Below are 6205 nucleotides of genomic sequence, written 5' to 3' on the forward strand. Positions count from 1 at the left end.
CACCTACCGTACTAACCCATCTATCTTCCTTGCCCATCTCCTTGGACCGTTTGCGGACTCCATTTACGGGTGATGCCGTCTCCTTTACCCAATGAACGACTCCTCCCATAGCCTATAAAATCAGCCAACGCCCGCCTGGATATCACCCTCGATCCCATCCTCACGCCCCGCACCAACACAATGAAGCAGCACATGATCTTCCTCCTCGCCCTCTTCTCTGTCGCCCTTGCCGCGACCGACCTTGACGCGCTGCTCGACCCCGTCGAGCGCCAAGGCCGTGTACCCCCCTGTGGGCAGTTCTGCAAGTTCCGCCTCTGCAACTTTAATGGCGAGCGGTTCACCATCCCCAAGGCCGCGTTCGTGATCCTCGGCGCCCCCTTGAAGTCGCAGCTTCCGTACATCTGCCGTCCGGGCGACACGGTCGGCGAGGTCCTTCGCGCTGGCGAGGCGCAAGTCCGCCAGGGAAGCAGGTTCGTCCCGATCTCAAGGTGGAACCCTTCCGGCCTCCGCAGGAACTACCCTGCCAAGTTCTTCCGCCCCGTGAAGGTACCGTTCCTGCCCCACTCTGGCATCGCCCCCGTGCGCAGCTCGGTGAACCAGTGGTCGTTCCTTCATGACAGGTGCTGGATCATGCCCGTGCGCAGGTACGAGAGGATCGACCTGAGCACCGGGCGCGTCCGCCGCCGACTGAACTCGAACGCACGCAGCGACTGCGTGGCGTTCCGCACGACGGCGCCCGCGATTCAGGTGGAGCTTGTGTGGGACACACCCGACGACTTTGACCTGGAGGTGAGGGAGCCGGATGGTGATCGCCTCAATTTCAACAACAAGCGTACCGAATTCGGTAAGTTGAACGGAGACAACAACGTCGGGTTCTGTGGTACCAAGCTGTTGTTCGGTAAGGAAAATGTGCTATACTTCCCCAACCCCAACATTGAGAAGGGGCGGTACGTGGTGACGGTGAGGCACTTCACCAAATGCGCGACGAGGCCTACCAACTGGACGCTTAGGATTGTGGTCAATGGACAAGTGATCACGAGCAGGAGTAGATTCTCCGCCATCGGAGACAACCGAGTCGTTGGAACGGCTTCTTTCACAATCTAAGCAGTAGAGAAGTAGGACTACCCACAGCAGGTATGGTTCTATAAAATGGTTGCCCTCCCTTGTGTCTTGTCAGTCTGTTTTGCTTCTCTGTTTTGCTTCTCTGTTTTGCTGGGAATTTTCTTCTCACGAACCGTTGGGGCATCCTTGTCATAGTCAACTTACGAAATGTGCGAAAATGCATTGCCAATTTGCAATGTGGTTGCTGCTATGGCATAAATAGCGCAAATATTGAGTGTAGATAATGAGGCTCACGCCGAAGGAGCCTGCCTCACTGCTTAACTACAGAAGCTCATTAGACTCAGCATGCACAATAATATCGCTGACTTCATCTGGGGACGGGACGGAACTAACGCGACCTCATGTAAAGCATAATGAGCAGTAGTTGCTTGAGTGATATTACACGTGTGAGAAGCTCTCTTGCATGAGAATCGTCTTTGTCATGCCCCCGTATCTTATCTGTAACGTGGAGTTTTGTGCAGTCTTGTGTGTGGCTTTGCATCCAACCTCTTTACAGTACGATGTACATCTCATTACAGCGATGCCCATCGTTCTTTGGCGACCTTCCCGTTCATTGGCCAGTGGCGTAATCTTTACAGCGTGCCGTCTCTAGGTGAGCCCATTGGCCGCCGCCACTGTCGTCCTTACAGTCCTGAAGCAGTTTCCTCTTTTGGACAGGGCCTTGCGCCAGCGCCCACCTTCACGTGCCGCATCTCCGATGAGAGCATCGCCCCGCGGACATGCCCCTGCGTGTGTGCCCTCGGGCTCGTGCTTCGCCTTCGGATTGCTGCCTACCGCTGCACGGTGGAGGTACGGGTATCGCCAAATGTCGAATTCCGAATGCAAATCAATCGTACCCGCCGATTCGAAACAAGTTCAAAACGAGTTTTTAGATGCCAGAAAAGCAGCCTTCCCTAACAAAAAGTGTCACCAGCAGGAGGAGCAACGTGCGGACTCAGTCCGCACGTTGCTCCTACTTCTGCTGCTGCGGACTCAGTCCGCACATTGCTCCTCCTGCTGGTGAGAAAGAGTCTCTTTCCTTCCTGCCAATATTCAGAGTCTTTTCTTTCAAATCCCTTTTACTCGTTCATCTGTTCCCTCTCGTTCCCTGCAATTAACTTGCCGTCCCTTCCCCATCATCCTACTCTGCATTTCCATCGTTTACGAACGAATTCTAATTTTGAAGAGCCTAGGTCTGTTTTACCCCACACAGCCATAATACACACTTCTTCACTCCATTTCGACTATCAACGGCCTTTTCTTGATAGCGTGCTCATGAAAAGCTACTTCTTCTCCACCCCCCGCCCTATCCATTGCAATCTCCATCACAAACAAAGTAGATAGTTACGAGCTCAATTCTCAAGTACGTGTCTAAAGTAAATGTCCAACACACTACTCGTCAATACATACTACAATAATCAGAACATGGTAAATACCATAAAGTGTTTCAGACTCGAAGCAGGCACAAGTCACACCATTCACACCACTTTTCATCTGAGAATGCTTTGCTTTCCGGAAAGTGCATGGCCGCCATTCTGGCACAGCTGTGGCGTAAGATACGGGGTAGTACAGGTCGGCGTGGCTACCAGGTGAAAAGAGGGATGCATGATGGGTAGGGTCGCGTGAGATGAGCGCATGATGCGGTCACACAGGAGTGAGCATCTACGCTTCGCCTGCATGGAGGTGAAGTTGCAGGTATCGGTGAATGCAACGACTCATGCTCGCATCGTAACAACAAAAACATGAAAAACGTTTATATTCACAATCATAGCCGCCTGCTTTGCGAAAAGCACAGCGTAGCAGTAGTGACAGAGAAAGAAAGAAGAATGTTATCTTTAGTGTTTTAACAATAATAAATAAACAATGCTAAGTAAACTCAGAAACTACCAAGTCTCTAATGTCCTGGGCGTCAAGTCGCTCCCCTGCCTCCCAAAAAACATATATGTACACTGAGGCAGCGCCCGGAATCACAATGTGGATGCCCCCACTTATCGCTTGACGAGCGTGATCCGCGTCTTGTCGACCGCTCGATTCGTGCGAGTGGTGAGCACAATCTCCCGATTCAGGGGCGCGTCCCTCCAGTACTTGAGCCGCCTTCCCCTGTTGCCCGTCAAAATGTACGGCACGTGATACTCGCGCCGCATCCATTCGCCGTCAACTAGGAATTCCACCCACGGCACAGCCCGTTTCACCTTGGCCTCCAACGTAAACCGATGGTACGATGACACATCGATCTGGTCGCCGTCGTTAACGGAACGCACCTCCTCGCCGTCTGCGATCAGCACGATGTCGCTGATCACTCCTTTGCGCCGCGAAGGCGCCGACTCTCCGAAGTGCTTGTCAACGTCGGGAGAAGCTGACGGCTCCACTGACGGCGCCATCGAAGCTTCGGGCGTTTCCAACGGAAACAGATCCGTAGCGGAAACCGGCGTGTGGTTGGGGCGCGGCCTGGGCGACTTGCTCTTGCTCGGCCGCGGCGAGGGGATCTTGATATTGCGCGGGGAAGGTGTGGGTGTGGGCGATGCGGGGGCCGGGGTGCGGCGCGGGCGTGAGCCGCTTCCACCATTGCGCGGAAGGATTGTGATATCCGCACACGACACGTATTCTTCCGGAAAGCGCTGGAGCCCATCGCGACCCCGGCCGCACTGCTGTTGCACCCTTGTCACGCCGCCAAGTGCGCCTGCTTGGCCTGGGCACATGCCCCATGTGCGCGGGGCGTCCGGGCCGTCGAAAAACTCGATGACGCCGCGCGGGTTGCACGCGTTGGCGGCACTCCAGAACCACTGTAGCACGCAGTGTTCGCATGCGAGGCCTTCCGGGAGACGATAGAGAATGGTCTCCTCGGATGGACCGCCGAACGACTGCAAGCCTTTGCCGTGGCGCCTTGTCGAGCATGGGAAGTACCAGCGCCCCGGGTAGGTGCGGTCGACCGGGGCGCAGCGCTTGCTTGTGCCCGCATCGCACTTGGGGTTGCGAGCGCGAGACAGCGGGTAGCAATGACCAGCCCTGAAGCAATCCTCCGAGATCTCGCCGCCGCACCGGGCTACGTCACACACGTGCAACTCCATGAAGCCGTTGTGGTGGGCGAGGACGTTGATCTGTACGGAGACCACGCCGGCCTGCGGGTACTCGGCGACGACCTGTGCGTGGTTGTAGAAAACGCCGCCGCGGAGGTGGTCCGGTTTCTTCTTGAGGTCGCCGCACACGCCGTAACGCCAGCGGAAGGAGGGCTCCAACGGGGTAAACGGCGTCCAACCGGCGGGGCCGGCCTCTCGCTCCTGCGAACGCACGCCACAGCCAGGCTTGATGCATTTGTCGCCCGACGGGAAGTGCGAGAGAAAGTCGGCGGGGGCGGACGAGTTGACCTCAGGCACGTTTCGGTTGAACTTGAAGTGCCTCAGCGTGCCGCGGACCTGCGGCAGCACCATGAGAGCGTGGGCCGCGGCGAGGGGGGCGAGAGACAGCGCAAGGAGGAGCGCGAACGAGGCGTGCATGGTGGAGTGCATGGCGGAGTGCATGGCAGTGAGGGATGGGGTTGGAGGGGAGGAGGGGGGAGAGTCAGGGGGGAGTTGAGAGGGAGTTGGGCGGTGCAGACCAACACGATGAACAATGTACGGGTTATATCCTTCCCTGTGAAGTTCGAAGTCTAAACTCTTCGCTGACAAATATGGGAGATCGCCTCCGTTATGCATATTGGTTTTTGTCAGCTGCCTGCATTTCCTCGTTGTGGAGCAGAGCCCTTCTGCATTTACAGATGCATTCACAGAATGCATTTACTGTGCCGTCCCGCTCCGTAGCCCCGCAGTGGGCTCGTCGGTGCGATTGTCAAATGCGGGGTGCGGCCTCACAACTTCTGCGTCCGCTTGCTGTGCATTCAAATCAAGGGACACACTCCATGTCTGTATCAATTCAATTCCACTTGTTCTCTAGTGTGTGCAGTAGGCTCTCCACTTCATTGCTGATGTGTGCTGACGCAGCGAATGCACAAGTTGCCAAGCGCCTTGACCAGAAACATGGGAAGTGCCATTCAGCTGCTCGTGAAGCCCGCAAGCCCTTACCCAACGGATGGAACACGCTGCAGATGTGCTGGTTGGATACGATGCGTAGCGCGTGAAGGTCTTGAATCGAGATTGAACGAGAAGCTCCTCAATTTCCACGTCAGCACTGTGGAGGCATTTGTCGCCGCATGGACACACAAATGTGCCTCACAGACTTCAGCCTTTCTATGCCGCTTCTGGCGATACTCACCGCTCACGCATTCTCGACAGGACTACCAAAGGTAGAAGGAAACGGACAACAACGACAAGAGGGGCGGACAACGTTCGTCACTGCAATCATCTCGAAACTCCCGCCAACTTGTTAATCAACCACGCAATCTCAATTCCTCGATGTCCCTCCCGTCAATCCCGTTCCATTCTTCCCATTTATCCCCGTTGTTCTCTTCTTTTTCTTCGGAAAGCAGCCAGTCGTGACCTTCGAGAGTCACTTTCCCCACCTCCATTCCGACCGATCTCCTCCGCCGTTCCTGGTTTGCGTTCTGTGTTTCCCGTTTGCGTTTCCGTCTCCCTTGTTCATTTCGAAACTTTTCTGATTCTGTCCATGGCTTTCAGGGGCACGCATCTTCCCTTGCAAATCGACACGACGGTACCTGACAAGCACACTGGAAAGGGAGAATGGTTCTGACGCAAATTCGACATTCCAGCATTTTCACTCTTCGTGTCGGGCTACTCTTCGCGTTAGTTTGACTGTCGGCACTTCCGACAGTCACTTCCAACCGTCACTGGACCACGGAGATCGAAACAAGTCGGAGAGAGCGGAGAGGGGGAGATGTGGGGAGATAGCGGGAGATAGCAGGAGATGGTCGAAATTCCGAGTTCATTTGCCAAATTTCTACGCTTCCGAGGCACATCCGATCACATCCGATCAACGTGGACACGTTTCACATTGATCCGCGGAATTGTGGAGAGCGTACGCCGAAAGAAATAAAAGATGCTGGAGGCTGTCGCGAAGGTCGCCAGAAAAAAAGGGGAAAAACTCCCCGGTTACGACCCAACAGCGCAGCCTCGTTCGCAGTCACATCACGCCCCTGCCTCTCTGGGGACAT

Source organism: Chondrus crispus, genomic scaffold, assembly GCF_000350225.1.
Source record: "Chondrus crispus Stackhouse genomic scaffold, scaffold_1, whole genome shotgun sequence".
Lineage (NCBI taxonomy): Eukaryota > Rhodophyta > Florideophyceae > Gigartinales > Gigartinaceae > Chondrus > Chondrus crispus.